This window comes from Desmodus rotundus, chromosome 4 (assembly GCF_022682495.2).
Source record: "Desmodus rotundus isolate HL8 chromosome 4, HLdesRot8A.1, whole genome shotgun sequence".
Lineage (NCBI taxonomy): Eukaryota > Metazoa > Chordata > Mammalia > Chiroptera > Phyllostomidae > Desmodus > Desmodus rotundus.
This window is the reverse complement of record NC_071390.1, coordinates 116,334,764-116,349,564: the sequence shown is the minus strand read 5'-3', so window position 1 is coordinate 116,349,564 and position 14,801 is coordinate 116,334,764. Positions and strand designations below refer to the sequence as shown.

Sequence of the window (14,801 nt, the reverse complement as noted above, 5' to 3'; positions counted from 1 at the left end):
TGGATTATTAGGAATAAGGCATCTTTTAATAAGATATAATAAGGTTACAAATAATAATAAAGAGGAAAGAAGAAAGATGGAAGGAATACGTGAACGGCAGTGCCCTCGAGTGGATAAGCACACACTCGCTGTATGGAGAATAGCTGGAGTTTGGCGTGATACTGGGTAAGTTACTGTCTCCACGCCTCAGTGTCCTCCCCAGTAAAACATACACAGTCGATTACAGTCCTACATCACGGGGCGAGGCTCAGAAAAAAAGATGCATGGAAAATATTTAGTATGTGTGTCAGAAACACTCAAGTATTTAGGGATCGTCACTCTGGGATGAGTTTTAGTTCCAGCACTACTAATAATTAGCTGTGTGGTCTTGGGCAAGCTAGTTGACACAGCTAAGCGCTGGCTCACTGACCAAAAAACAAGGAGTCCAGACTAAATGATCTCTTAGTCTCTATGGCTTCTCCAAGCTCAAGCCCCCCCCATAACAACCCAATATAGTTAATAATTTCAAATTATTTTCCATTTCTGGTTTTCACACCTTTTTTATGACTTACTAGTCATGGCCAAGATTTATTTGATACAAGTGTGTGGTCACAAGCAATACTCATTATGAGGCTGAGCCTCCAAGAACCCTAGAATCTGCTATATGGCGATCCTTTTCACAGTGTGGTTTCCAGGAACACACTGGGCAACAGGAAGGCCTGCCTGCGGTAGGACAAACCAATCCCATTCCAGCGGCCTTCAAATGTTAAGGCTGTCCCCACATCAGGTGCACTATATCCCTTGCAACCTAGCAATGATGGGGCGTACGTAAATTCACTTGCTATCACCGCCAGCTTTGAAAGGGACTCCCAATTACTTCCTGCGGGAACACTGCGATAAACTGTCCTTTTTGATCTTAACAATGACGTCAAAAGTTGCCATCAGAGGCCCATTTCTCTTACACATGCTTGGCAGAACAGAAACCAAACTATTTCAGATTTATCATTTATCATTCTCCTCTTGCGTTTTTAAACTCATCAATGACTTACTTTTTCTTTTAGAAGGAAAGACAGAATATAAAAGTCCTTACATATCAGGAAATTTTAAATTATTACTGAAAAAAATAATCTACTATGGTCTGTACCATCACGTGGAATTCCATCTCAAAACCCCATGTCCAATCTCTTAATTTAGGTGGGTGCCAGGCATGCATGTTCTGTAAGCAATAAAATTAGCATATACAGACAGAATCCAACATCTCTGCTAAGTGAGTCAGTAAAACTGTGCTGACTGCTCACAGCACAAATGTACTAAATATGACGGAACTATACATGTGAATGGGTGAACTGTATAGTACTCACATATACACTATTTCTCAACAGAGCAATACTTAAAAAAAAAAAGGATGTGTTTTGAAAGTGTATGCACAGCTCCTTTCACTCCAATCTGTTATGATAACAAATACAGTTATTTTCCACAGTATAGCAAAAACGGCTGAGAACACGAGGCTTGGGGAGGAACCAGACTTGGGTCCTAATCCTGACTTCCTTCCTGGGTCAAACTTCTTTACTTCTCTGACCCTGGGTTTCCACATCTGAGACGGAAATCCTAACAGCATTAATGTCAAAGGCTACTGTGAGCATCACGTAATCTTCCCCCAGGTTTCCCCTGTCAGTAAGTGGCACCACCCGTCAGGTGCTGAGGCTAAAAAGGTAGGTGTCACTCCCGATTGCTTTCCTTCTTGCGTATCAGCTCCAGTCCTTACCAAGTGCTGACCGTCCCATCATCCAAATACACCAGGCATCCAGACACTTCTCAGCTGCATCCCAGGCCTGACAACATCCCCAGGGACTCGCAAGAGCTTCCTGTAGGTCCTCCTGCTTCCACTCTGACTGCTCTTCAGAGATCACTACAATCCAGGCCAGAGGGTTATTTGTAACCCGCAAGGCAGATCTGACCTCTACCACCCCCTACTCAGAACCATCCCACGGTCTCCCCATCAGCCACAACCAGGCCACACGTGACAGGTCCCACATGATCTGGCCCCAACTCGGACCTCATCTCACATCACTCTCCCCAAACTAGCTCTATCCACACAGGCTTTCCTGGCATTTTTCAGGATGGAGCTCATCCTCCAATCTCTGGGCCCCTATTTGCCCTTGCCTCTGCACAGACAAACGAGAGCAAGGCTCACTCCTTCCTTCATTCAGAGCTCTAATTCTGCTCATCGGAGGGGCCTCACCCCATTGAAAACACCACCTCTTCCCCCACCAGACTCTAGCCCCTTGACCTGATCTACTTTTCTGACAGCACTGACACTGCCTGAGGCACCATACTATCTGTGTAGCTATTCACCTTGTCTTCCCGGGAATATAAGCTCCATGCAGGCAGGGATTTTGTCAGCCCTACCCACTGCCCTACCCACACATCCCCAGCATCTGGCGCGGCACCTAGCTTATATAAGGGAAAATGTGTTAAACACTCGCTCAATGCATGAAGAAATTTCATAAAGCACTGAGCCCAACGCCTGCAGGTAGGAAGTGCTCAAGAGCTGTTAGTTGGTAACAATAAAAATAATATTACATTTATTATTATTATATTTCACAGACAATATGGAAGCCCTTCTAGGTTAACTGACTAACCCAGGTCGAAACCCTAGGCCTGACAGTCTGGAATTTCTCAGATGCTCATTTTCATGCCTTGAGTGCAGAATAACTGCTGTTCGCACCACAGCAGGAATCTAAGGGACGATAAGGCCAGTTCTCCTTACCACTCTGTGCCCTGCTCCTGTCACCTTCAAAGAGTCACTCCCATCCTAGGGGGTGACTAGTAGAACCATAGGGCAGTCCCAACGATGACAACTTAAGAGTCACAGGGTGTTCCACCAGATGTCAAGAATAAGGCTTTCGTGTCACTCTCGGGCACTCTAAGAGGCAGGCAAGTGTGATTATCTGCACTTTACAGATGAGGAAACGGAGAAACAAACAGTCTGCTCAGAAATCATATACTAATAAGTGGGGAGCTTGGGCCTGGGATTCTGAAAGTTAAAAAGACTACAGCTCTCTCTTTCCAATACACCACAGTACTCTGGGACTCCATTCAAAAAGGAAAGGGGAAAAAAGGGCGCTGGCCCACACTTTACCTATTTTAAATAACATTTAGTTATAAAGGAAAGAATATTATTTTAAAAGACCCTCTATATATCCCTATCCACGATGACATTCTTAACTTCCCCTAGGACATGGGAATTTTAATAAACCCACATCAGACACTTATAAAGTGCTAATTACGTGCACTGCAGGAGTTATAATATGACTGTCGGCTTTTGTAAACTCATTAGCATGCATCAGGCCCAGAGGCCTGACAAACTTGGATAAAACATGAGTTTTACCTTTAATTCTCGCAGTGTGGGTGTTTCATGTATCCATAACGACAGGGAGAAGCTTACACGGAGAGAGGGCTTCCTGTCAGAGCCCTCTCTCCAGCACCCTTTGTTAGGACAAAGCTTGCACCCCGGAAATGAATAAAACGTGCCACGTCTGGTACCAAAGCCAGGTAGTCCTTACAACACTCCTGAAGGCACAGAGGCATCCTGAGGAGCCCGGTGAAGACGGAAGGGAGAGAGTCTCTCGCCCTCCCCATTCGTCCCCCGTCATGTATCGTGGCATCATTGCTGCTAGGTCACTGAAAATCTGAGTCAAAAGTGGCACAACAGCCTAAACACCACAGCGGGCCATGTCCGGGACCGCAAGTTCAGGGCTTTGTGACCCTGCACGGCCCTCACCTTGCTGTGGGAGGTGTGTCTTACTAAGTTCATTGCACAGTTGAGAGCACTCGAGCTGCCAGGGGTCTGTGACGTACTGGACATCACAGCACTGGGGCCTAGATCCTAACTCAGGTGTGTCTGGCTTCAAAGGGTCAAATCGTTCCCCTATACCACATTAAAAAAGCTGTACCCCGTTCCCAGTCCCATCCTTTCAGTTTGAGGAGATGCTCCAGTGTAACTTTAGTCAGCATTGGTGACAAAAAGGGCAACAGAGAATGAGGTGACAAAATCTTCCAGACTACATGTAACTACAACCAGCCAGGGTGTGGCTAACTGGTCTGCCTGCATTTTTTTCTATTTGTTTTTAGAGGAGACTTCCCAACACATATTCGACCCAAAAAGCTGTCTGGGCTCAGCATTCCCCTCTTAAGACTTCTCATCCTAAGGACTGCTAAGGATTCATGATTCGGTGGTAGGAAACAGCCTTAGAGACAGCCAGGAGGCCGCTGCATTTCATGGTATCTAAAGGGGATTTTCTTCACACCCCTGAACCCTAAGACTTTGCCATGCGCAGGGAACATTACTATCACCAATGCTTCCTCCCCACCTCCCCTCGCACACGCAACACTACAGAGCACAGGGAATGGTTACTGCTCTACACCAGCTGCTTCCCGTTCCATGAAATCTTTGATAGCACCGCACTCAAAGAGCTCACCTACTGTTAATGCAGTGTTCCCTGTTTCTGCACCTCTCCGGTCTCCCTTCCTATAGTTCACCTGAGTTTGAAAAGTCTTATTAACGATGTCTTCCCACAATGTCCCCACAAACCCATGTCAAATCTCTGGCGGTCACAGGGGTAGTCAGTTCCCCTCTGTACAACACTAGTCTTCGACTTCCGGGAATTCCTCAGAACAGCTCAGGACACCATGTCCCCACAACTGCCTTGAGGTTTACCTTTGGCGAGAACACTGGAACAACAGCACAGTTCCCCAGGCCCCCCTCTAGACAAAAGCGAACAGCCAAGATCCCACCACCACGCTCCTAAATTGAGCAGCCTGGCCTTCACCTTACAGCCAGGAACCCGATTCCAAGGCCTTAGCTGGGATTTACATCATTCTTTCCGAGTTATCTTAATTCACGAAGAGTTACTTTCTCCCCAGAGCTCTTAACACAACTGTCCCTAAGTATGTTTCGTGTGGTATCGTGCAATTCTTTAACTATCTCCCTTGCCTGTCCTGCCACGAGGGACCCCACCAGCCCTGTGAACTGCAGTGTACCCAGCGCTAGGCCAGTGCTGGCGCACAAGCAGCTCTAAGTAAGTGCCTAGCAAAGGAGTGAATGAAAAGCAAGAAACAGCCTGAGAAAGAGCCCCTTGACTTACCAGGACTGAATGGCAACCTACACCAGTTTGCCAAATGAGTTTTTTTCTTTTTTTTTAATGTATACTCTTTTTTAAAATTTATTTATTCCATTTTTTAAATTTTATTGTTGTTCAAGTAGTTTTCTGCCTTTTCCCCCCACCCCTGTCATCCCCACCTCCCTCCCCTGATTCCACCCCACCTTGGTTTTGTCCATGTGTCCTTTATAGTTGTTCCTGAAAACCCTTCACCCTCCCCCCCCATTATCCCCTCCCCTCTTCCCACTAGTTACTGTCCATTTGTTCTTAATTTCAATGTCTCTGGTTATATTTTGCTTGCTTTTTTGTTTTGTTGATTGCGATTCTTTCTTTATCAACGGGGTACTAGAATCCATATCAGATGGGTAAAGTATGGATGCCTTTTCGCTGAGTTTTAAGTACTTAGCATAAGGAAAAAGTTCAGATGGAAAAGGCCCGGCACTTCTTGCACTAAAAAGGAAAAGGGAAGAAAAATGTTTTGCTTCAAGAAAGAAAAGCAAAAATAGGCCCAGATGAGTGAAGGAAGCAAAGTGAAGTCTCACCCAGTCACCCCAGCAGTCCACGGCCCAGTGCTGCACACACAGGCTTCTCACGGGCGCTGCAGCCTTCCCAAGGCAACGCACACGTGCCCAAAGTGAGATGCAAAGCGGGCCGGTGCCCACGGCTGCTTTCCCTAGACTTACAGAACAGTCACAACTCCCGCCAGATACCTGGGGACTTCTGTAAGTGCCTGCATTCTAGATCTCATATAACCAAACTTCCTGGCCGACAGAAAATTCTGGAGGGAGAGGCAGACAGGACATTAACAACAACAGTAAGCCATAGTACTAATCTACTACATGTCCTCTTTTGGAAAAAAGTCGTCCACCCCTCGACCACCCCCAAAGAAAATCAGTAAAAATCTCTTCCACCTTTACTGGTGATGTTTTAAACAATGAAATCAAAGGAAAAAAGAAAAGAAGGGAGGGAGGCAGGGAGGCCACTGTCTGTCCTACTGCAGTGCAGGAGCAGGATTACTACGCACTGTACTGCTCTCAAGCACAAAGCAAATCTACTTTTCAATATCCCAAGAGTGGACTTTCCAGTCCGTAGGGATACGAGGCTGGCCACTGCAAACAGCCATAGCAAGTCCATCACACTGGACCACTCCCAAACTTTTCTCCTTCCTGCAAAGGCAACATTCCAGGGGAAAAGTAAAGCTACTGAACTCTGACCTCAGGCCCAGCTTGGTTATGCTGCTTACATTGCCCAAGGCCACAGGAGGATTGAAAAATAAGATTGAGAGATTCTGATATTTTCCATTTGAGTTCCTTTTTTGACTTCAGGATGGAGAAAGGTACCATTATTTCAGAAGGAATGTTGATCGCTACAGCAGATTACATACTTCACACATTCACTTACAGGTCACTCCTGCACTGCAAAACACCCCAGTGCATGCAGACTAAGACTCTCCAAATAAGGAGCAGTAACAAAGATTGCACCTGACAGTATATGTAACCACAACTTCCCTCTTTAAATTCTGCAAACTTCAAAAAGTATTGCATCATCCTAATGATCAACTTACTTCTAAACAGTTGTCTCCAAGACCATTTTTTTCATTTTGCACATTGGAGAAATGAAATGTCCAAAATTTTACAAGTGGAAAATAAAAGTATGTAAACGACAAAAGCATTCACTGGCTAAACCTGAGGCTGCACAATGTGTTGGTTTTTGTTTTTGTTTTTCATAAAACACACACTCAAAACTACTCAGGACTCATAGGGAAATCCCTCATTTATTTTCTCAATGCAAAGTCTTTCAGAGGCACCCAGCTATAAAACCACTGCTACTCCTTGTGCTACAAAGAGTTCCTTTCCAACTTATATTTCTCATGAATCTCAATTTTAATTTTTAAATATTTTGAAAACTGAAAGATTGACTTTTCTCAGTCTATTCTTCAAAAGTGGAAATTGCATTGCTTTTCCTCTTTTTTTCTTTCCCCTTTCTGTACAGGTGGTTATTTGCAAGGGTATAAGAAAACTGGTTCGTATTAATCTTTGTGGAAGTGGCAAACCACTGCTGTGTAACTGGCTATGCGACGTACTTTAGTCTGATGTGCCTGGTAAAGGTGAAGAATCGATAACTCCCCCATTTTCTCACACACACCCCACCCATGGCTGTCAGGTCAAGAATCAAGCAAAGATGCCTTCATCCTCGGGGTGCATCTTTCGGGGTGCATCTTGGTGGCTGAGTACATGAGTGACTTTTCCTTTCTATATTTTTTCAATTTTTTAATAAATACATATAATTTTATACTTAAAAGTTTTAAACTTTAAACTACCAAGAAATATCTAGACAGGCATGCTGGATACTATTTCAACTTAAAGCAACTTGGACAGCTAAAATCTCCAAAGCAGTGTAGGAAGAACATGACCAGAGGAGAAAGAAATCCCCAAGTTTAAGAATGTAAATTTAGCAGGCCTCGTGTGGTTTTTCTGTACTTCCCTTGACTGTTACCCTCGTTCTAACCAAATGACTGCTCTACTGGCATTGATTAAGGTCTTGTAGGGGAAGGAAGACCATGGCACCTTGCTGCAGACAGCAAGATCTAAAATTTATCCTCTCAAGAGGATCCCTGTCCAGATTAAAGAAGGGGCTTCACCATCCCCTACCCATTATGTTAAAACTTAGCCATCAGCATCCATGCCATCCCCGAGGGACCTGGAGATGCTTGGGGAGAAATTCGGAACCAAAATTTTAGGACTTCTTAGGTGCAGACGCCACCCAAGACACTGGGTTCACTGGAGCGGTAGGAGAAATGTGTCAAAATGAAAAAGTTTCTTAGAGACTGGAAACAGTGCGGATGTCACCTTTAAACCAGCCGGGCAACCCCCCCTCGGCCCCTCCTTTGTTTGCCCAGGCTGCAGCTCCGCCGGGCCCCGGAACCCGCATCCGGACGCCCCGGGCAGTGAGGGGCGCCGAGGGCTCCGCATCTGGCCGCGCGTGGCGCACCCCGGGTGGGCAGCGCATCCCCGCTCCAGGCGGGGTCTCTTCATTTTTAGGGCCGAAAAAGCAACAATAAGGCGATCGGAGCGGCAGTCCCGGCTCCCTCCTTCGCGGTGCCCACTGCCTCCCCAGGACCCCTCGGGCCCGGGGTCACCGTGCCGCATCCCCGCACAGCCCGGCCCTGCGCCCTCCCCGGCACTACGCAGGGTGATCAGCGCACCCCACACGCCCACTGCCCTGAGCTTCACTCGCGGCGACCCCAGCCTCACCGCCCGCGCCGCTCTGACGGCCGGCCGCGGGGATGAGAAGCCCGGCGGCTCTGGCCTCCGGGGGTCCCTGGGGCGGGGGTTGGAGCAGGGCGGGGGCCGCACAGTCCCCCCGCGGGCACACCGCCTCCCCGGAGCTCCCGGTCTTTGTGTGCAAAGTAAGTGCAGGAGGCGAACCTACCTCTGCGCGCGCACAAAGGCGCTCGGCTCCCTCCTCGGCGCTCGCTCGGGCCGGCTGAGGCGGCGCTCAGAGGCCCGCCGGTTCGGGGCGGCGGACGCAGCGCTCGAGGAGGCTCGGAAGGTGGTTGCTGCCCGACAAACGTAGGGCGGCTCTTTCACACCCCTGGCCCCGCGCGTCCGAATTAAGCAGCGGGGCGGGGCGGGGGCGGGGCGGGGCCAGGCTGCTGAGACCCGCCCCCGCCCCGCCCCCGCCCCGCCCCGCTACGCCAGCCTTGAGTCTCGAGCCTCGCTTGCCCGCTGCAGCCTCGGGAGTGAACTGCCGGGGGCCACCGGGGAGCTCCGAGAAAGTCTGGGGATTTGGTTCCGGGAGGTTTTCCTTCTGGTGCTTTAGTTTGTTTGACTTCGGAAACTCTCGAAAGAAGAGAAGGAATGTTGTAATAAAAAAACTAAGTGTCACCAGATGAGAAAGATGTGGGAAATCGAAGGTGGCTGCTGGGTGTCTGGCCTCCATCTCCACTCCACGGCTGTGAAGTTCAAAGATGACTGTCCTATTGAAATCCTGCTAATAAGTCACGGAGGAAAACGCCAAAGGAATCAGGGAGGAAAAGAAAACAGATTTGCTGTAATTCTACGAACTTCAAGCTGGAGCTTGAAACCCAGTGCCCTGGGAATTTACTCATATTCCTCGCCCCCTTTCTCTCCCTCCCTGCCAAAAAGTAACTGGAGATTTTAATTCGTGCTCAAGGAAAAAAGCGTTTGTTTCACTTCTTTTTTCTCTCTGATTTTCTTTCTTTTTTTCCAGCTCTCTTATAGTAAATTACTTCTCTGCCCAACTCTAAGATTCTTAGATTACCATCTACCTGAATCTCAATAGATACAAAAACGGGAGATACCTGTTTCAGAGTCACAGACAAAGACATCAGGTTGATGGATTTTAGATCAAAAGTGATTTGATTTTCTTGGAAACAGATAAATAAGTGCTTATTTATGGGGAAGCTTTTCTGACTAAAACAGCGTGGGTCATGAGCACACAGAAAAGTCATATCGATTATGGATTTCAATAAACGCATTACTCCAAAGACACAACTCTTGAAGGATCTGGCCATCCTTAGGTTCCTGAAGCCCAACAAAGGGTGGAATCACCAGCCACAGAATTCAGAGAAGGAGAAGCTCCTTCTCAGCCTGAGAAACTGCCCTGTGGAAACCTCATCCATGGTGTTCCCCACCAGTCTTCCTTCTCTCCCCTCCTTGCATTAAGCTGTTTCTGTTCTTGACATTGGGTCCACCAGTCATCAAACCAAAACCTGGGATCCAACCTATATTTTCCCCTCCCTCCTCACATGGGATTCAATTCCAAGTCCTGTGCATTCTACAGGATGCCTAGATTGTCCCATCCCCATCCCACTGGCACTGCCACAGTTGACCTTTGGGGTCTGTCACCACACTGTGGCACCAGTCTCCCAACTGTCCCCAGCCTTCAATCTCACACTCTTTTCTTCCAAACTGCTTCCCCAGTGAGCTTTCCAAGTGCAAATATGGAAAGCGCCCAGGTTCATCCTCCGCTTAAAGCAGGGTGCCCAATTTCTATTACACAATCAAGTCCAAGCTCCTTAGTACAGAACATCAAGGGTCAGCATACTTCTTGTTACCACCTTTAACCACTTCTGTGAGCTCTTCCTACATCCCCCAAACACCCAGGGCTTCACTCAGCCAGGGTGCTGTATGTGCTAAATGGCCCTACTCTGTTAGTATGAAGACTGGATGAAAGAGTCTGTCACCTGTTGTGCTCTTCCTCATGCCTCCCCTCTGCCTGGCATACCTTAACCCCCCCCACCCCCCCACCCCTGCCACGTCCCAACAGTGTTGTGCCCCACCCAAATTCATTTGTTGAAACTCTGACCCTCAATGTGATTATTTGGAGATAGGGCCTTTAGAGAGATAATTAAGGTTAAACAAGGTCATAAGGGTAGGGCCCTAATCCGGTAGGACTGGTGACCTTAAAAGAAGAGGAGGAGACTGCGGAGATTTCACTCAGTTTGTGCACACACGGAGAAGAGGCTAGGTGAGGACACAGCTAGAAAGCCACTATCTGTGAGCCAGGAAGAGGTCTCACCAGAAACCAACCCTGCCGGCACCTTGATTTTGGACTTCCAGAACTATGAGAATACAAAGGTCTGTTGTGTAAACCACTGTTATGAAGATTACAAAAAAAACATTCATTAGATTCTAGACTCTAAACTTGGAAAAGCACTAACCTGCCAGTGAGCCTGTAATGTCCCCCCAAAGCAGCCTGCACAAACTTCTATCATGCCAGGACAGGGGGCAGAGTGTCTGGATGTGATGAGAGACCACACAGCCTTTTCCTCGCTCTGCGAGAGGGATAGAAACATGCAGCTTATTCCATAGTCTGAGGTATAAATGTCCATGGGCTCTCAGCCATGGCCCTTCTCTGGTATCAAGAACTATAATGTCTCTTAAACCAAAAACAATAAAAGGAGATCAAACATGACTTTGAACTTCTTGCATCAAAGCTTCATTAAGAGACAAGACACCAACACTCATTTATTAATAACCCCATTAATGACTCATTAAGACCCCGACATTGTTTGGGGGCTGAATATTTCACATTGTTCAGGAATCTTAGGGGGATTTTGATCCATGTAGGATCAAGCATCCAACTGAGTTTGGGGTGCCTGGAATCACTGTGGGTGGACCCCAGAAATATGACCTTTACAGTTATGGGCTAGGGTGATATTTATTTTTGTATCCATACCATCTACCAACAGCGTCTGGAACATAGTAGGTGCATGACTGATGCTTGTTGACGCCTGGATTTTCAGGGCACAGCTAGACTCCCCAGGATTATACCAAGTGACAACAGACTCTCAGCTGGAGTCTGATCTGTAGATTTTATACTCTGGATGAGGACAGGACTCCAGAAAGGTCAGATGAGCCAGTGGCCCAGGCTCCTAGTGCTCTACATGGGTTTCTGCTCCCAGGATTACACGATTTATCAGGCACATGGAGGGCCTTTGTGACTTACTTTCTCCAAATACAAGACAAGAAAATACTGCTCTAAATGATTTTTTAGACATTTAACCCATCATTGGTGGTAGATTCTCTAATCTCACATTACTGGAAAACATACACAATAATTTTCCATCCTACGACCCTCACCCACGAGGTCCTGCATATACTCAGCTTTAACCTCACCCTTTAGCTTTGACATCTGGGGGCCTTTTAAATTCATTCCTAAGGAAAACAGAAGAAAGCGGAGACAAACATTTGAGGACATAAAGTAGAGTAAAGCAAATCAATTTGGAATGTTATGTTTTGTTTTTTTTAATCTTCTACTTTGGTCATTTTCTCAACGATCAATCTTGAAATTGTCGCATTGCCCCCCATCATCCTGAAGAGCTCCAACGAGACGAGAGAAGCTTAACAAAGCCCTAAGTAAGGGAATTTTATTTGTATATGTGTACTCTTTTGAATCTTAAAATTTGCACTGTGTACATGGACTTTGATTGAAATCCAACTTTAATTTTAAACTCATATCTAAAGTCATGTTGTTTAATATCTGTATCAGTTATCTTTTCCTGCATAACAAAACACTTCAGAACATAATGGCTTGAAATAGAGCTAATGGTCTGCTCACAATGCTGTGGGCTGGAATTTGGGTAATGCAACGCTGGGGCAGCTCCTTTTCACTCCATTTGGTGTTAGCTAGGCTCTGTCATGCATCTGCAATCAGCTGGGGGTCAACCAGGGACCAGCTTGTCCTGGGCAGCCTCAAAGTCCAGATGTTACCTGGAGCTGTCTGCTTGGGTGCCTCACATGCCATCATACAACTGTCAGCAGGCTCACTGTGACCTCCTCACAGGGCAGCTGGGCCCAAGAGGGTGAAAGAGGAAGCTGTAAGGCTTCACAAGGTCTAGCCTCAAGGTCATTCTGCTTCATTCTACCACTCAAAAATATCACAGAGCCATCCCAAATTCAAGGTTTGGGGAAATGGACTCTCCCCCTCGATGGTAATCGTATTACAAAGGTACTGGAGTACTAAAATAGGAGAAATTGTTGTGGCCATCTTGCAAATAATCTTTCCCTGAATCAGTTGTGGAAGTGCACAGTGGGGTAACCATGACAGGTGGATAACAGTGGTCTCAAGGGAAATCATTCTGATTGTAAACAAACCAAGAGTCCTTTGCGATTGAACATAAAACCCACAACACATTCAATAAAGAACTAAGGCTTTCGGACTCTAAAGAAGCTAAGGCTGATCAGGTTCTAAATGGGAATATTATTTATTGCTACATAATAAATTACCATAGACTCAGCAGCTTAAGCTCATCCTTGCTTTTGTTCACACATTTCCTGGCTGGATTCTCTGATCAAGTCCCCCAAATTAGAAATCGATATCTTGCCAGAACTCATAGCTCATCTCACGTGGAGCTCAAGATCCTGTTGGCAGAATCCAGTTCCTTGTGGTTGTAGGACTGAGGTCCCTGTTTCCCTATTGGCTGTCAACTGGGAGCCACTCTCAGCTCCTAAAGGCTGTCCACATACCTTAGTGTGTGGCCCTCTCCATCATTAAGTCAGCAATGGCACAGATCCTTCCGGTGCTTCCAATCTCCACCTCCCTTCATCTGTGGGTACGTAAGACCCACATAGCTCATCTGTCTTAAAGTCAACTAATTTGAGACCTTCCCTACATCAGCAACATCCCTTCACAGCAGTACTTAGATTATTGTATGATCGAAAATTGGGAGAAGGTATGTGTACATGGAGGGCCAGAAATTTTAGAGCCTAGCTTAGAATTTGGACCACACCATCAAAAATACAGATAGATGGTTGGATAGCCAGACAGATAGACACATGTTCCTTAGGATAAAACAAAAAATGTGAGGGCAGACAGAAGATGGGAGCCCTGGGGAGAGATCACATATAAGCTCATCAGTTACTTAGGTGAACCAGGAGCCAGGCCTAAGAAGGAATTCTGAGTAGGTAATAATCTAGCTCCCACACAGCTCAATAGTTTTCATTAAATCCTGATGAACTGGTTACTAAAACAATAAAGACAAAATTAAGAATATTAACTAATTTTATCACTTAAATAGCATAATATGAATATAATACTATTTTCTTTATTTTGCTTAACTAGTTCGCACTGTTGTGAACATAATAGGAACACGATGTTCTATAACCCATGAAGATACTGCTTTTCAATGAAAAGATGTACAGAACTCATTTGTGGAAAATGCTTGGGAAAAAAATATATGGCTTGCCAAACAAATATAGTAAGTATGTACCTTTTAAAATTAGTAGTACTTAGAAAGGATTAAAATGATGTACCCAAATCAAAAAGAATGTGCTATAAGCAATATCATGAGCTGTTATGTTAAAGTAGCCTTTTTGCGTGAGTATTTGTGAGCAAAGGAATGGAATAATTTCATTAAATATGCTAATAGCACCAATAGTAAAACTGAATATCCTCCTCCTTAATAGTTATCCACCTGACATCAGAGCTGCATTTTATAATGTAACTGAACACTACTATTTCTAGAGAGCTTAAAGTTTAGGAATTTTAATTTTAAAACCTTTAATGTATTTGTTGTCTAAAATGCACAATTTAGTTTTAACAAAACATTTGCTCTTTGTTGTTCATAATTCTAAAATCAAAGGGACTCTGTAAAATGGTGATTCAAATTTGTAACTAAATATCACTTAAGAATCAAGAGAAACAGCTGTTAGTCATATAAACAACTACTGAGTGATGCAAAGACCTGTGTTTTACGTCTTTTTCTTTACATAAATCAAAAACCAGAAAAAAAGGATTTCCTGACAGTCTTCCTGTATATTAAAACTAAAATTTCCAAAAAGCACTGAGGGGGAAAAACATTCAAACTCTCATCCTGTCAAAAACATTAAGATTTTTTAAAAGTATATTTTATTGATTATGCTATTACAGTTGTCCCTTTTTTTTTCTCCCCTTTATTCTCCTTCCCCTTGCACGCCCCCTTCTACCACCATTCTCCCCCTTGGTTCATGTCCATGGGTCATACATATAAGTTCCTTGGCTTCTCCATTTCCCATACCATTCTTAACCTCCCCCTGTCTATTTTGTTCCTAAAATCTATGCTTCTTATTCCCTGTACCTTTTCCCCCATCCTCCCTCCACCTCTCCCCACTGATAACCACTGATAACCCTCCATGTGATCTCCATTCCTGTGAT

General features: G+C 45.5%; 1 protein-coding gene across 2 annotated transcripts in view; it reads right to left on the bottom strand.

The window, feature by feature from the left end:
- The window catches only part of FAM107B (family with sequence similarity 107 member B), a 197,368-nt gene that overhangs the window by 62,427 nt on the left and 120,140 nt on the right, over positions 1-14,801 (bottom strand). The window contains exon 1 of one of the 2 annotated variants that reach the window (XM_053922337.2): positions 8,574-8,737. The exons of the other annotated variant lie outside the window; for it this stretch is intronic. The gene's annotated coding sequence lies outside the window, so the exon portion shown is untranslated. Of the gene's footprint in view, positions 1-8,573; positions 8,738-14,801 lie in introns of those variants that run through there. 2 annotated transcript variants of the gene reach the window in all.